Source organism: Lissotriton helveticus, chromosome 1_1 (assembly GCF_964261635.1).
Source record: "Lissotriton helveticus chromosome 1_1, aLisHel1.1, whole genome shotgun sequence".
Taxonomy (NCBI): domain Eukaryota; kingdom Metazoa; phylum Chordata; class Amphibia; order Caudata; family Salamandridae; genus Lissotriton; species Lissotriton helveticus.
Window position 1 is genome coordinate 1,578,386,591 of NC_136057.1, and position 18,710 is coordinate 1,578,405,300.

Here is an 18,710-nt window from a genome sequence, read left to right on the forward strand (position 1 = left end):
CTGGCTGACAGGACTGGCGATGACCATTCCATTCCACCAAAAACATTCACACCATGGGAGGAGAAGGTGCTTGCCATACTGCATCCAGAGAGTCTCACAGGAGTAGCCGGGGAAGTGGAGGCTGGTAAGTACAAACAAATGATTACCACCACACTGATATGTACTGTCTTGCTCAACTACACAGCTGTACCACCTAGGACAAATAACATTCATCTGCACCACACCTCACAAAAACATGTCTCACAGACCCAACATTCACCCACTCCCATTCACCCCAAACATAGCCATCAACATTAACATGGGGGCAGTTGTAAGCCATTGCAGTACACCCAACAAAATCACAGGTAGGTAGCCATCTTGCCATGGAGTGCTGTTTGGGAGTGGGATGCCTACACTACTACTACCACCATGCCCCCTGGCTAACACCTCAGCAGGAAGGAGTACCACCACACCCTGAAGCAGTTGGAAACCATTGTATGGATCATCCTCACCTAACAGGTAGGTAGCCATCTTCCCTGGGAGGGCTATTTGGGGGTGGGAGGCCTGCACCACTACTACCACCATGCCCCCTAGCCCACAGTCCAGCAGGAGGGAGCACTACCCCAACCCCACCCAGAAGCAGTTGTAAGCCATTGCAGTACACCCAGCAAACTCACAGGTAGGTAACCATCTTGCCATGGGGTGCTGTTTGGGGGTGGGATGGCTGCACTACTACTCCCACCATGCCCCCTGTCCCACACCTCAGCAGGAAGGAGCACCACCCCCACCCTGAAGCAGTTGGAAGCCATTGCAGTACACCCAACAAACTCACAGGTAGGTAGCAATCTTGCCATGAAGTGCTGTTTGGGGGTGGGAGGCCTGCACCACTATCACCACCATGCCCCCTGGTCCACAGCCCTGCAGGATGGACCAGTACCCCCACCCCACCCAGAAGCATGTGTCAGCCTATTACACAACCCACATTAAACTTACAGGTAGGTAGCGTTCTTCCCTGGGAGGGCTGTTTGTGAGTGGGAGGCTTGTACGACCACTACCACCATGTACCCTTGTCCCACAGCCCGCAGGATGCAGCGCACAATAACACCCAGATGCATGTGGCTCATAATGGCCCACCTCCAACAAACTAACAGGTAGGTAGACACATCATGCTGTCTCATGACACCACTAAGCAGGATGGAAACCTCCAACACGCACACACAGATGTGTCACATTACAGAGCCAAATGTGAGCACGTAACAGGTCACTAGCCCGTATGTGCACCCACACTTTGTCACAAAAGAAATTGTGCCATATGACAACACCAGACCTCTCACTGCCCAAATATGCACACCTAGCCCATTGCCACACACAGTGTGCACACAGCAAGGCAAAGGAAACAGTCACAGCTACTAAAATGTCACACACCAATGCAGGTGTAGAATAAAGTATGGGCACAAACATGCACATCACCTCTAGACATGTGCATTGCCATGGGTCCAGAGCTACAAGGTCCATTCAAAATATAAGAAAGCATGTGTGGCGCTACAAATCAAGATATGCACATTACATGACAAAGGTGTGCAGGAGATGACAATAGCCAGTCCATGACCACAAGTACACGTCTGCCAGGTCAGACAAATCAACCACGAGTCTCAAGTCAGAAACATGTTGTGCCAGTCCCTAGATGGTAACTGGTCCCTGTAATCATAAATTAGGCATGGGTTGCATGGTATGCATTGACACCTCACACCATAGACAAGTAATGCATGTACCCCTGCATCATGTCCGGAGGCACAGAAGTGTACATTGGTAAATATGTGATGATCAGTCAATTGTGTAGTATACAAACAGTGAATGACACAGAGCTAACACAGAGCTTGCTGGGTGCACTACAATGACCATATCCCATCTGATCCACAGGTGACCAAGAACTCACTGCGGAGGACAACACCAGCAACCTGCAGAGCCAGTCTCCCCCCTGGACATGTACTCTTGGATGTTGACTCCTAGGATCCTCTGGACGATGAGCTTGAAGGCGGCCCATCTGGTGTGCCAGGGAGCAACAGGTCCCAGGACCCCATCGTCCCACCCACCACATCTGCTGCAATAACAACTTCACTGCAGACCTCTGCTGTTACGCCTGTGCATCCACCACCACCACCACCACCAGTGCTGCCTGCAACACCCTTCCTGTCCCTGAGGTTGACCAGCCCACACCACCGACTAAAGTCGACAGGGAGAGGATGCGGGTGCACACAGTGGTGAGGCAACAGGTCCGTGGCAGCAGGGCAGGTGGGAGGGGTAGGGTCACCCACAGACACCAGAAGGCTGGGGCCGAATCCCTGGACCACATCACCAGAGTCCTTGGTGCTTATGAACAGGCCCAGGGACAAACGGACCGGTCGGACGAAATGTTACACAAGCTCATCCTGCTGATGAGGAACATCGACAGCCGCATGAGACAAATGGTGGACCTTATGGCCCAGCAAGTGGCGTTACTGAGGGACAGGCCTGTGCCACAACCAACACCTCCACCTCCCTCTGGTGGGCCACAGGATGACAATTCACCATTCTCCCCTGCGGCCACAGAAAGGGGTGAGTCCTCAGATACCACTGGTACTGCAGCAGGGCCCACACCTGCCAAGCGACCAAGGGGCCGTCCTAAGAAGAGCCTGGGAGTATCTGGAGGCAAAGCACCTGCAAAACGCCAGTCACGGAGCCAGCCCTGATGGCACTCCTCTTCACCAATGCATTGACCATTTGGATTGCCCTTCCCCACACTGCCTTGGCAATGGCATATGTTTGTTGGGTTGGGTCACCACATCAATGAGGTGACTACTCTACTATCTTATTTAGCATGACTGTCAACTCACTGCTCCACCACCACCTCAATGGAAATGTACACCCCCCCTCACATGTCAACATTGGAAAATAAAAAACATTACACACATGTTGTTGTGTCAGCTCCATCTTTATTGCAGGATGTACAGTCTTCGACATGTCCATAATGTATCAGGAGTATGTACTGTATGTAGGCAAGGATACATTGTAGGCACCTAGGGAAACACAACAGAAGAACACTCACTGATGTGGGTGTGGCATCACAGGCATCACAGAACACCTACCATCTACATGAGCCAACATGCACACGTCACACTGGGCAACAAGTGGCAACAGACATGTCCTGTAGATGCCCCCAAATGACCTGTCCCGGAAACCTTGACAACCACTACTGAGTCTACAACTGGCTGTTGCTACAAGTCTCACATGCCCCTTCATGACAGCAGCAACATCATCAGACAATGAGTATGTTGTACATTGTCACCCACCTTCAAGTGAGGTAGCGGGTGATGAGCTGTTGACGCAGGTCAACACCTCCCTCCTCTCCACTGTCCTCATCACTGGACACAGGTTGGTTTGCAGGCGGGGGCCTTGGGTCCTCATCATCATCCAGTAGCAGGGGAATCCCCTTGTGAATGACTAGGTTGTGGAGCATGCAGCATGCCACTACAATCTGACACACCTTCCCGGGCGAGTATGCCTGTGCACCTCTGGTCTTGTCCAGGCAACGGAAGCATGACTTCGGCAGACCAAAAGTACGCTCCACCACACAACGTGTCCTACCATGGGTATCATTGTAGCGAATGCCAGCCGGGGTCCTGGGACAGGGACAGTTGACAGTTGGGAGATGCAGAATCACCTAGGCATGACAAACACAAAAAGACATCACAATGTCGCTGATGCAGAGGGCAGCAGGTCACATACCGAGTACGCTATACGACTAAGCATACTCACCCACAATCCATGCATGCTCGGGAAGCAGATTAGCCATCAGCTGGGGCACAATGCTGTTACGCAGAATTTAGGAGTCATGGGATGAGAATGGGAATCTTGCGCACCCGTGAGAGATGATCATATCTGCCTGGCATACCACTTGCTCATTTATGAAGTGGTAATGGTTGCGATTCCTATAAATGTGCTCACTTGCCTGTGGTGGCACAAGACCGACATGGGTGCAATAAATGACACCAACAACATGGGGGATGTGCCCAAGGGGATAGAAGTCTCCCTTCACAGCTGCCAATTCAGCACCCCTGGGGAAATGAATATATCTGTCCTTGTATATCATCATGGCGGACAGTACATCATGTAGTACCATGCTGAAAATCGGTTGTAACATTCCACCAGCGCTGGCCACTGTCTCCTGGAACGATCCACTTGCAAAAAAATGCAGGGCTGCCATCACCTTATAAGTTGGGGTGACAGCTGCTGGATATGTCTGGCGAGGCGGCAGGTGGGGCTGCAACATATCATAAAGGGGTTTTAGGGTGGCTCTATCCAGACGGAATTTCCGGATGATCGCCACATCCTCCATGTCCTCCAGCACTGTCAAGTGTTGCAGCAGTTTTGGCCTCATCCTAGTTCAGACGAAAGTGGATACATGTCAATGCAATACATCAGGAGATGGGCACAGCATTTCACGTTCTGGATGTCACAACACAGACAATAACTGCCACAAAAATTGAGTAACAGGCCAGCTTACATGAAGGGACACCTTCATCTACACATAGGGCACACCTGTCAACTTACACAAAACAAGTACCTCAAACACCACCTTGGACAATGTGATTGGACATAGGGATATGACCACATTACACATGGGCACGCTTGGGAGTATGGCATCCAGCATATGTGTAAGAATTAAACCCCACTGTCTTATACATAGCTGCTGTACCTGTCACACCTTAATGCATCATTTCAACCTGGCACACATCCACAACACAATGACCACAGTTTGCGCAGAAATTACAATTGTGTGTATGAGCAGACATAAGAGGCCATGCAAGAAACTACATCATACATTCAGACAGGCATTGCAGTGATTATCACTGCACCTCAACTCATTGACATGTGTACACATTGTAGAGTCCACTACAACACTGTCCTGCCTCATCGACCAACAAATTCATAAGTGACATGTGAGGGAGTACTGGACAATGTACGACACACATACACAAACATGGCATGTGTAGTCACCATTGGAGTCAATGGAACATTGGCATTGTGTGAACAATGACGTGCCATGGACCATGTGGCCACTGTGCATTATTGATGTGTGCCAGCTGGCCATTGCCATTGTATGGCACCCAAATCGCGGTAGCTACCCCCCATTCACACAAGTGCGTTAGTGATTGGTATGGAGACATGCCCAAATGGCGGTTGGCATGCTCCGCCACCCAAATCGCCATAGCTACCGCCTGTCCCCAGCGGTGTCACCAGCACTCCCCATTCACACAAGTGCGGTAGTGATAGGTATGGAGACATGCCCAAATGGCGGTTGGCATGCTCCGCCACCCAAATCGCAGTGACTCATGTGATTGTATGGCACCCAAATCGCAGAAGCTACCGCCTGTCCCCCTTGGTGTGTCACCAGCACCCCCCATTCACACAAGTGCGATAGTGATTGGTATGGAGACATGCCCAAATGGCTGTTGGCATGCTCCGCCACCTAAATCACGGTAGCTACCGCCTGTCACCAGCACCCCCATTCACACAAGTGAGGTAGTGATTGGTATGGAGACATGCCCAAATGGTGGTTGGCCTGCTCCGCCACCCAAATTGCGGTAGCTACCACCTGTCCCCAGTGGTGTGTCACCAGCACCCCCTATTTACACAAGTGCGGTAGTGATTGGTATTGAGACATGCTCAAATGGCAGTTGGCATGCTCCGCCACCCAAATCGCGGTGCCTCATGTGATTGTATGGCACCCAAATCACGGAAGCTACCGCCTGTCCCCATCGGTGTGTCACCAGCACCCCCCATTCACACAAGTGCGGTAGTGATTGGTATGGAGACATGCTTAAATGGCGGTTGGCATGCTCCGCCACCCAAATCGCAGTGCCTCATGTGATTGTATGGCACCCAAATTGCGGAAGCTACCGCCTGACCCCAGCGGTCTGTTATCTGCACCCCCCATTCACACAAGTGCGGTAGTGATTGGTAGGGAGACATGCTCAAATGGCGGTTGGCATGGTCCGCCACCCAAATCGCGGTGCCTCATGTGATTGTATGGCACCCAAATCACGGAAGCTACCGCCTGTCCCCAGCGGTGTGTCACCAGTACCCTCCATTTACACAAGCGCGGTGGTGATTGGTATGGAGACATGCTCAAATGGTGGTTGGCATGCTCCGCCACCCAAATCGCGGTGCCTCATGTGATTGTATGGCACCCAAATCACGGAAGCTACCGCCTGTTCTCAGCAGTGTGTCACCGCCACGGAGCATGCCCTTGAGCCTATGGGAACGATGATTGCGGTAGCATGATGCAATTTTGAAAATCGCGGTAGGCATGCTCCGCCACCACGGATGCGGTGATTGGATGCTTCTGAAGGATGCATCATCGTGGTAGCGCACGGGGGGCCCCTGCGGTGTGTTACTGCCATGGAGCATGCCCTTGAGCCTATGGAAACGATGATTGCGGTAGCATGATGCAATTTTGAAAATCGCGGTAGGCGTGCTCCGCCACCGCGGAGTTGTTCATTGGATGCTTTTGAAAGAGGCAGACCTGGACAACCAATTGCTGCAGCTTGGCACCTTTCAACCGACCCCAAGGGGCTATATATGTGTGGGTGGGAGCCTCACATTTTCACTGCTCCCAGAGCCTGCTGCCAGAGACCCCTGACCTGCTGCTCTGCCTCCAGGGACTGCTGCCTGAGAGCCCTCATCTGCTGCTCCCTCCGGGGACTGCTGCCTGAGACCCCTGACCTGCTGCTGCCTCCAGGGACTGCTACCTGAGACCCCTGACCTGCTGCTGCCTCCAGGGACTGCTGTCTGAGACCCCTGACCTGCTGCTGTCTCCAGGGACTGCTGTCTGAGACCCCTCACTACCCAATTCGACCACAGGTGTTCCATGTCCACAGGGATGGCAAGGACAGAGAACATCCATGCCAGTCCATTCACCAGCGAGGAGCTGGAGGTCCTGGTGGACGAGGTGCTCGCACAGTCCCAAAGGTTGTATGGTGCCCCAAATGTCGTGGTACGTCATCAAAAGCAGAGGTCTAGGGCTGAGGTGGCACACATGTAGTTGGACTGATGCAGTATATGCCTGATGGTGTGGGGTTGTGTCATGCATTGACAAACATGCTGTCTCCAGAGGAAAGATGTGTGTCCCAATGTCACAGGGGTCCCTGCCTGCAGTTGTAGGTATGAGTGAACTGTGTTGTGTTGTCAGCCATACAGTGAAGCAGTAGGTTGGTCATGCCAGAGTCAGGACAGTGATTGCTTGGCTGAATGGCTGTGTGTGCCCCTGTTGTCCATCTCTGTGTGAGCCCAGATGCCCAGCACAGTGCCCGCCCACAAAGTCAAGAACACATCACTTCACTTCCTGTGTACTTCCTAGGTATTTTCTCATTTCACTCCAGCTATGCGCCATCTCAGCCCTGTAGATTGCACACGTCCGGCATTGTGTTGAGGAATTTTTGTTTGTGAGACCTTGTCCCACAATGCAACACCCATGACAGAGTTATCTATTCACAGGGCAGGGACATTGAGTGCTGCACAGTATTGGACACCGAGAGTCCACCCCCAAACTCAGGTTGATATGTGATGTATGTGTTGCTCTACCCAAAAATGGACTGGAGATGTGTGTAGGCCACATAGGGGTTTCAGTGCTGGCATCCTGCATGTGTGTGAGATGTGCAGGGACTGTGTTCCCCCTCACAACTGCATGCAATCACATCAGCCTATCCCATGCAGATGTCCCATGTGAGATGTACCCTAGTCTCGGCTGGACACATCGTAGAATTTGTAATGACTTTGTATCTTGCTGCTATACTGATGGATGTTGGTATATTACACTGTTCATTTCCCCCTCTTGTCTCCCATGCCTGCAGCTCAAGGTACACCAGCGTAAGGCCGTGTGGAGGGCCATTGCTGCCAAGATGTGAGCTCTGGGGGTCTCTAACTGAGGGCGCACCCACTGCCACAAGAGGTGGGACGACATCAGCCGGCTGACAAAGAACAAGGCAGAGATGACCTTGGGGCGCTTCCTCGCATTGGGTGTTTGGCACAGCACAGCCTGACACCACTAATGGCCCACATCTTGGCGGTGACTCAGCCTGAGCTGGATGCACATTTGAAGGGGCATCAGCAGCAAGGCGGGATGAGTATTTAGGGAGGGTGACTTTGGCTGAGATTTGCTGCATGTGTACAGAGCCTGTGTTGGCGCTGGCCTATGTGATGTTGGTGGTGTGATGCAGTGGCATGTAAGTGTCTGCTGGGCTGGGTGCCAGTGTCATGCATTTGCCCTACCTTTACTTACAAAGGTAATTCTCCATGCTGTGCATTTCCATTGCAGTCTGCGTTGTGCTCTAAAGGTTTCTTCAGCATTGGGGTAGTCTGGGAAATCACATTGGGAGTGTACGGCAGTGTTCCTAATCTGAGTGTTACTTGATCAATGCGTCCATTGCATGCACCTAGATAGTTGAAGCCTAGACATCTGACAACAATGTGCACCAGTCTTTGGGCCACGAAGTACAACATGGTGGTTGGCATGGGCTCTTCGCCATTGTGGACTGTCATGTTGTAGTCTGTGTCTGTGTGTCTGGTTGAATTGAGCCACAAGCAGGGTGTTTGCTGTGTGGCCATCACATGGCTCAATATTGACTGAAAATCTGGGTTCCATGCACTGTTTGGGTCTATGTAGTGGGTCTCTGCGATGTGATTGCAGTGGGTGGTGTGCAACATGCGTATTTAGTTATCTTATGTAATACATTGGTTGCATAGGTTTTTTGTGTTGCTGCCACTGACCTAACCCTGCATCTCTCTCTCATGCAGAATCTCCTGTGGTCACGGAGGGACAGGAGCCGGACATCAGTGGGGGTGAAAGTAGTACAACAGCTGCACAGGAGCCCAGTGACACAGATGTCACCAGCGCCTCAGAGGGGGACCGGAGTCTGCAGGAGGAATCCCAGCCTGAGACCCAAAGTACCACGTCATCTGACGCCAGCGGGTATGCATCCATGTTGGGGCACAGGGAATAGGGACTCTGCATCATATTTAACCACACAGCGGCCAGTGCCCAACCTCCCAGCCACTTCCTCTGGTGCTGCCCGTGTCCGCCTCAGTAAGAGGGGAAGAGTTTCCTTCACTTCTGGCCTTGCTGCCCCTGCCCCTGTCCCCCCCTGCTGTCATCAGTGCTGAGTCTGTGGAGCTTTTCCACCAGCTGTGTGTAGGCCACACAGCTCTCAATGCCTTCATTGACCATGGCAAAAAATTGGCCCAGGTGGTTGCTTTCATGGAGGGCATGCATTCAGACGTGGGTGGGCTACACCGTACTTTCCAGGCTTTGTCCTCCACAGTGACGTCTGCCCTTCAACAGGCACATACTCCCAGTCCAGCTCCGAGGCCCCCCAGGTTGTGGCCATGTCTGACGAAAGTGACCATGGTCCACAGACCTCACAGTCACGATACAGCACATGGAGCACACAGCAGCAACAACCAAAGCGTTCACGGCCGCAGACACCATCCCCGCAGAAGAGCAAAGCCATCCCAGAGCGCAAAGACAAAAGCCCGTCAAGCAACACCAAAGCCCAAAAACCAAGGGAGCAGACCTCAAGCTCACATGTCTCAGAGGCATCGCCAGCCAAGGACTCTCCTGTCCCTAAAGCATCTCACAAAGAGAAACATACAGTTTCTGTGACCACCGAGAAGGTGGTGCATGGCAAGGGTACACCTAAGAAGGGCTCCAAAGCAGCTTCACCCACCACCTCGACTCCCATTCCAAGACCAGTGAAGCAGGGGAAGGAGGGCACTAAAGGGGTAACACCTAGTAAACAGGGGATGGAGGGGCAAAGGCGAGGCCAGGGGAAGCATTCCGCAGGATCCAGCACGTCCCCAGAGGGAGTGCCAGCATCTGCACCTGATGCTGTTTTGGTGGTGAGTGTGCCTGTTGTGTCCACGCCACCTCTAATTGATCCCAAGTCAGGGAAGCCATTTAGCATCCCCAAGAAGTGGAAAGGCACCCCTCCACAATCTCCCAGCCACACTGTGTCTCACGTCAGCTTGACTCCACCTCCACTTGCCACTACACCACCTGGTCCAAGCAGCCTTCTGGCTTGCCAAGCCACTCATAGCTCTACCTCAGCTGGGCCGCTCTCCTGGTCAAGTGCTCCTACTGTCCCCGAGACACAGCCAGCTCACAGTCCGCCTGACAGCCAAGTCTAAATGGTAGTCCCCCTCACACACCTGTCTCTCATACAGGTGGGACTGTACTGCCCAGTGTTACCCCTTGACTGTGTTGCTGATCAGGTAAAGGTACAGTCATACTATTCCCTGTGCAGACTCTCATGTACTCGCTCTGCACTTTGCCCTGGACACTGGCCTTCCTGCTCTTTCCTGTGTTGGACTATTCCCTGTGCAGCCTCTAATGTACTCACTCTGCACCCTGAACTGGCCAAAAGCCTTCCTGTTTTGCCCTTGCCCGTGCAGATTCTCATGGACATGCTCTGCACCCTGAACTGGCCACTGGCCTTCCTGTTTTGCCCTTGCAGATTCTCATGGACATGCTCTGCACCCTGAACTGGCCACTGGCCTTCCTGCTCTTTGCTGTGTTGGACTATTCCCTGTGCAGCCTCTCATGTACTCACTCTGCACCCTGAACTGGCCACTGGCCTTCCTGTTTTGCCCTTGCCTGTGCAGCTTCTCATGGATATGCTCTGCATTTTGTGCCTTGCTCTTCTCTACTGTTACTGCCTATCTGTGCAATATGTGAATAAAGACAGTTACTCCCATTGTCTGTTTTGTCAGCGTCCTTACTGAATAAAGTTATTTTGGTGTGTGTATATGGTTGACTGTGCCACTTCAGCATTGCCAATGTTATTTGCCCGCTTGCTCTTTTTTTACAGGGGTGACAGGGACTTCAGTTCTTCCTGACACTGATACTTGTGGTGTCTATGATGTCAATTTTACCTGTGATGCAGTTTTCATTTACATGATTTGTTAATGTTAGCTATATTCTTCACATGTCAGATTGGGGGGCACTGCCAACACAGAGTGTGATTCTGTCCACAGGTTTGCAGGCAGGCTGGCCAGTGTCATTGTGTATGTGTGTTCTTCCTGTATGTGTGCCCAGCAGTGTATGTGTGTGGTCATCTTGTGATGGCCAGGCATCTTGGTCCCATGGCCTATCTTAGATATGTGCTCTTGGGTAGTCAAGAAGTGTAAAGTGTGAAGTGGGTGACTCTGTAGGGAGTGGTGATGTGTGTGTGCCCCTGCATTGTCAACTACACACATGTGTCACCCAGGAGTTGGGTGCCTGTTGTTTGTATTGTTCAGCCCTGTGGATGTGGTTGTATGCACATCTTTGAGTAGTTGTTGTTGTTGCATTACTTTATTCGATATATTGCATATCATAAAAGTACATACATTCCAGACATAAAATCACTTAAAAAAATAGTATATCTACTCCACAAATATAAAAAGCCATAAAAAATTCTATGTACACTTTAAAAAAACCTAATAACAGGAAATAAAGTGCAAGGCAATGATATATATATATAGACTTTCTATACAGGCAGATTCTCGGCTGTGTTTGTATTTATCGCCCTAATGCGTATCAACCAGGCACTTGATAGATACTTTGCGACCCCACATACAATGAACAGAGATGTTGTGTCTGATAAGAGGATGCGTAGGGCGACCCTATAGTCACTAACTCCCAACTCCCTGCATGCTGGTTTTAACCATCGTGATCTAGGTCTTTGGTATGCTTTACATGCAAACAGGAAGTGGGGTAAGGATTCAGTCACACATGAGCAGCTTGGGCAGGTAGAGTGTGATGCACAAGTTCCTTTCCAGCCCTCCATGAACTTGTTAAAAGGGAGTGTCCCATACCTCATTTTCAGAAAAAATGATCTATCTTTTGGAACTTGAATGAAGTCTAGGAATGGTTCAAGCTTTCTAATGGGCTTATATTCCAGAAATTGGGTAGTTAATGCTCCCCATTTTGTACTCTTCCGTTCCTCGGCTTGAACAAACTCCCAATAGATTTTCTTAACAGCTTGCTTCGGAGGTGGGGACTGAGAGATCCAAAATTCTGCCAATCCCAGATTCATAACCAGCTGTTTCAGTTTGTTGAGCCACTGTATCTTATTAGCACTATTCAGGACGATCAGTTCGTCTAGCACCAAGGCATAATTTGCCAGTTCTGGTGTCCTTCTCAGGCGCACCCAGAACATTAAAGGGCGGAGGCGAACTATATCTGAAATTGAGCGTTTGCCCATGTCGTGAAAAAGGGGCTTCAATGGAGTTGAGATGGGAAGGGAAACTAAGTCCCTCAGAAACTTGTTCTCGGTTCTGACCAATTCAACTGTGTTCTCATTGCCCCATAATTAAGAAGGAAATTCATAATTCCCTTCATAGACAGCAAGAGCCGGAGCTATAGGCCTACTGACGGACATTCTCTGGTTTCTCAGAATTACTCCAGATACTCTTTTCAGGTTTAGGAGCATTTTGGCGACGTGGGAGTCCCATTTTATTTTGTTATTTATCCTGACTCCCAGGTAGTCAAATGCCTCCACAACCTCTAGCGGCGACCCATTAAGAGTGATGTAAATTCTCTTTGCTTTTTTTTATGGGGGCAGTACCATCAGCTTTGTTTTAGTGGTATTGATGGTCAATCCACGCTCGTCGCAAAACAAGCTAAATCGGTCCAACAATTTCTGGAGACCGAGGGAGTTTTGGACTTCAGGAGGGTGTCATCTGCGAAGAGGAGGGTGGGTGTTTTCTCCCCCGCCAGGACCGGGGCATCGGCAGTGTCCTCCCTCAAATGGTCTACCACCCCATTAATGAAGAGGGAGAACAATGTCGGGGCCATTACACAGCCCTGGCGCACCCCCCTGTTCACAGGCACCCTCTCTGTTAGTTGTCCATGCCTCCCCCATCTAATTCTGGCATAATTGTCCTGATGAAGTTTAACAATAAACTCCAGGAGGTACTGCGGGAACCCCATGTCCAACAGCACCTTCCACAGTTTACTAGGGGGCACCAGATCGAATGCGCTCTTCAGATCTATGAAGGCCAAATATAATTTCCCCTTCACGATGGTCACAGATTTCCAATATATAGCGCAGAACCTGAAGACCCGGTCCATCGTTCCCACATTTTGTCGAAAGCCCACGTGAAAGTGAGTCAGTATATTCTCTTCTTCAAGCCAAGTTCCTATTCTGTTAACGATGACCCTGCCAACTACTTTCTGAACAGCATCGATTAGCTAATCGGCCTGTAGTTGGCAGGGTCCTACCTATTGCCTTTCTTGTAGACGGTTATTACTTCAGCGCCCTTCCATGAATCTGGGACAGAATGTCCATGAAGAATAAAGTTCATTATTAGGGTAATGAAGTCAGTCCATAACTTGGGGTCATATATAAATAAGTCACCCGGTAATCCGTCGGGACCTGCTGCTTTGGACGGGGTTATGCTCATAATGGCATCATGAACTTCCCAGGTTGCAAAGGGTTCTACAGGTACATGCCTGTCTATTGTTAAATTATTTGAAGCCCCCAAAGTTTGCCCTATTTCCTTCTCACCACAATACAAATTTGAGAAATGGGAATACCATTGCTGCTCGGTTATATGGTTAGGGAGGGGCTCTACTCCTCTTCTATCTAGTTTATTAATCAAGTTCCAAAACAGGGTGGAGTCCTTCGAGCAGGCAGCGATCTTAAGTTGTTGCCAATGCTCTTCCTCCCAATCCTTCTTTGCCCTTCTGATGCAGTTATTGTATTCTTTTCTGGCTACCCTAACTGCTAAGGCATCCTTACTCCTAATCGAATTCGATATGGCCTTTCTCTTTTTCCTGCATTCAGCCGTATACCATGGGGTACCCGTTTTAGTTCAAATATTCTTCCTGGACCCTCTAGTATCCCCAATGGTAAAAAATAGGCCAATTTTCTTTATTAAGCTCTTATAAGAATCCGTAAATTTAGAGCTTTGTTCAGTGAGCTGAGCAGAATTGAGGAGTAAGAGTTCTCTGGTCTCTGCTTCAACTAATTCTTTGATATTGATTAATTTATCTTCTCGGCACATCACCATGTTCCATTTTAATTTGCGATTACAATTAGATGGAAGCACCTCTTTTGCAGACAGTAAAGGATCATTTGGTGTGACCCTCCCGCTCCCCCATATTATTTTCATGCAGAGCGAATTATGGTCACTATCCTGCGACTATCTAACTTTCATGTCCACTAATCTGCCCCAAGATCGGGTGTCAAGTAGAATATAATCAATACGGGACGGGCAACTAAGTCTATTATAAGTCATTGCACCATTTAAGTCTGAAGTGGTCCTGCCATTCAGGGCGCGTAGGTTATGCTCTAATGTTAGTGCATTTAGTTGGATCACTCTAGGTGTCCATTTCCTAATTGGCACCAAGGTCAGGGGCGGGATAGAAAGTCTTGAATCCTCTTCGCTGCATCCCAAATGATCATCTTCTCTTAAGGGTTCATATGTACAATTAAAATATCCCCCGACAATAACACTAGACGAGGGGGGTATTCCCGCTAATGCCACCTCGAGTAATGCTATGATAGGTGAGGTTTGGCCTCCCGGGGTACCTCTAGCATACACATTAAACAGCTCCATGGAGCTTCCAATACTAGGGCCCTTAATGGAAATATGTAATATATCATCAGTGGAATGTTTGTGCACAGTGAGTGCCCAATTCAGGGCCACACTAATCCATACATGAAGTCCTCCCGATGGGCGACCTCTCCCTGCACAGATTGCCGGGATAAAATGCGTATAATACCCACTTTTATACAGGGGGATCATACTCCAGGTTTCCTGGAACATACAGATCTCAAACGTATCAATAAATTCATTCCATTCCGGATTTTCCATGTTTTTTTGGAAACCCACTATGTTCCATGAAAGCAGCTTGATCACATTGGTATTTACGGCTATCCGTCTGGTTGATGCTTCAGGAGCTGTTGTCTCTACTACTGACCTTGGAGAGAGTTGAATTTTAATAAAATCATTAGTCCTTTCTCCACCGACCGGGGCCACCTCAGCATTATGTGCAATTTCCTCCCCATCTATCTGCCTTATGATGGAATTCGTCTGATGCTCGGGCATACACATAATGTTTACTTGTGCTGCATTATTCAAAGGATTATCCTTTGGTGGTCAATCTATTTTATTAAGATCCGAGTCATCCCTGGACCTTGCTTTGGACCATAACGCAGCGTGTCTAATCTGTATATTAGAGTTCCTGGGGGGGCATGTTCTATACTCTAGGGCTATTAAATTCTCCGCAATTGCTGCATTAACAAGCTGTATTTCGATACAGTCTGTTAACGAACTAAACAGGGACAGTCTTTTTACATGAATCATATCTTCCCTGATAACTGATCTGCACCCTCTCACATGGCGCAGCCAGTGAATAGTTTTATTGCGGATTGATTCACTGCTCTCATAGGCATTTGCAACACCAAGCTTAGTGACCCCAGTCATGTAGACAGTTGCATTTAGGGAACTGAATGGTTTATTAATCCGTTTATTACTCCAACTTTCCCCAGCATTTACCTCTTTAATAGCCTTTACCGAGTCATTAGAGTGTTTTTGACTCCCATGTGAGTCCTTATGCTTTAATGATGGTCCCTGCTGTTTTACTCCCTCAGCGTAGAAACTGATGGTATTCTGCCCGGCAGGCATACTAACTAGAGAAGTTTGCACTGAAATCTTGGATAGTGGCCCTCCTACTATTTTGGGAGCATTCGAAGGTACTGCTCGTGTATTAGGGGCTTTTGCCAGTTTGGACACCATAGTTGCTTGAGGGCTCTTCCTCGCATATAAGTCCCCCTGCTTCAATAATTCCATCATAGATTTTTTAATAAAAGCTATGTCCCCTTCCAAACATTCCATTTTCTTCAAGATTGTCCTGTTAAAATTCAAACATCTGAGGCATTCACCTGTACCATTCATAACCTCCGCAACCCCCCAGGTCCTTCTGATAATACCTCACTTAATTCCCTAGTTTCCCCTTCTAACACAGAAAATCGATTAGTACAAATAATAGCCTTTTCACAAAATCTCCCCTTTATTGACTGGTCTGCACTTTCTATTAATTTAGCCGGAAGATCAACATTACTACTCAATTTACTCAAATTACCCCCCCTTAGAATCTCTATATTATTTGCCCCAATGGGATTAACAGAAGTAGAATGCAATCCATTGGCGGGACATTTATTCTTTGGCTTCTTGGAAAAAATTGCAGGGATCACTTTGCTCCTTTTCAGTGACAGGCCATCAAACAGGGGATCGTCGTTTCCTGCCTCTTTTATACTTGGGGCCCCCAATAAAATATCTTCACAATCCTCAACAATGGATTCAATACTAGTTAAAACACAGTTAGTTGCAGCATGTAGGGATTTTTTTGCCTTCTTTCCTTTTTTGGTGGTAGCAGAAGTTCCACCCCCCTCCATCGTCTTCCTCTTGCCCATTACTGTCCACAGACCCTCCTAGCACGTTGAAACTATTATCCCACAAATCTGATGTAACCCATAGTCAATATCAAGCAGCAACTACCCCACACGAGTTTGCACAGTACCTTGGCTAGGGTGTTAGTCCTGTACTTCACACGTTAGAGGGGTGGCCCTGCCCTGCCTTGTCCTGCCTAGGACTGCCGCTGATGGCCCTGCCCTTGTCCCGGGCTTCTCCCGACGCTGCCCACATGCGTCCCGTGACGCGGTAGGAGCGACTGGTGGGAAATGCGCTGCTGTCCCAAAAAACAATGTTCCCCGCTCCACCACAGGAGCGACTGGTTCTTAAGCGCCTCCGGGCGCGGATGTGGGCAGGAGTGGGCGTGTCTTGTGGGAGAGCTGGGGGCTGTAGTCTCCCCTCACAGCGGTCGCGTGATGGTTCCTGCGACGGTGAGGGAGACCCACAGCACCTTTCCCCAAGGTCCGGTGTTGCTCCGGTGAGGCGCCTGGCTGGTGGGAAATGCGCCGCTGGCCCAAAAAACAATGTTCCCCCGTGTATGTTGTGCACTGTGCAGTGTGTTGGTGTGTACTTACAGTTCTGTCTGACTCCTACTTGTTGTTTTGTCACTTGTGAGTATGCAGAGAGTGTGACTGGCACGTCAGTGTTGTGTTTTGTTGATCATCCATGTGTCTTGATACTGTTTGTGGAGACTGTGCAGACCTGCTGCTCCACACTGTCATTGTGGTTGTATTTTCTTTTTTTTATTTTTTTTAAATATTTTTATTGTAAGATAAAACAAAAAATGTTCTTGGCACACAACATACACAACATACACAACCTACACAAAATACATAATATATATACAGAAATTATGTAAACAAAAAATTACTGTCAAGAGATACTGTATAACATTAAACAAATCTTTTTCCCTTCGTACAACCAAAAAAAAACATATAAGAGGGAAAAACAAAATATTATTAATTCATCCACGGTTTACATTTAGTCTCTCTTTCCAATGGTAAACTGGTTCCCATATTTTCATACCCAATCTTCTTGCCCTTTTACCTTTCCTAGCATATATGCCCTTTTCAAGGTTGAAAGTCCCCAATAATAAAGCAATCCATTGTTGTGTTGTGGGAGGTAAAGGATCCCGCCAAGCTCTAGCAATTAGTAACCTATACACCGCCATTGCTAAAAATAAAAATTCAGAATAGTCACCATCAAATCCCCTAACCCCTAACATAATTATAGTTGGTGTTAAAATCACATTCAAACCAAGTGTATGGCCCATAAATTCTTCAATTCCCTTCAGTAAAATGCTTAAATGTGGGCATAGCGCAAAAATGTGAATACTATCTGCTGCCGGTGCACTGCAGCGAAAGCAGGTAATCCCTGTGATCGCACCCCATTGTGCAATGCGATCCGGTGTGTGGTAGAGTTGGTATAAAGTTTTGAAGTGTTGAGATTGGAGCGCGGCAGAGCGCAAAACAGAACATCCTAATTCCAGTGAGTCCAGGAAACACTGGCTCTGTATCCCTAATTTCCCTGCCCATTTATCACCAAATTTTCCAGTGTCATCCTTTTTTAATTCTGCTAAACTGGCATAGAAATAACGAATAGAGCACACCCCGCCCTGCTCTATAGATTCCATAAGATTATTTTTTCCAAATCCACTTTCTCCTCCTTTTTTCTTACTGAAAAAACTCCTAATCTGCAAATCCTTAAAAAAACTATGTCTTGTTATGTTATATTTTGACATCAAATCTGAGAATTGTAATATATTTTCGTCTAATCCCAACAGATCTCCTATCTTTTTAATTCCTTTCATATCCCATTCTGCCATTATAGCATCGGAAAAGATTAAAGATGGTAGTGTTTTATTCCTATATAATCTAGTATATCTGTTGTATCTACCCAATCCACATCTTTTTGCTACCGCTGACCAGGTGTTATACGCAGCAATAACTGTCTTGAAGCGTGTGCGTTTATAGTAAGAAAAATCCGCGCAGTTTAAGAAAGCATTTGCAGTATCTGAACCCATTACAAGAGAATATACCATAGTTGAAAAGGATTTAACATTCAAATCTGATTCACTTGCTCCCATCAAACCCTGGGTATATTGAAGTACAGAGGCCCAGTAATATAACCTAAAGTCCGGAACCCCCCATCCTCCGCTAGCCCTTGGTAAAGTCATAAACTTATAAGCCCTTCTGGTCTTTCCATATGACCATATAAATTTATTTAGAATCAAC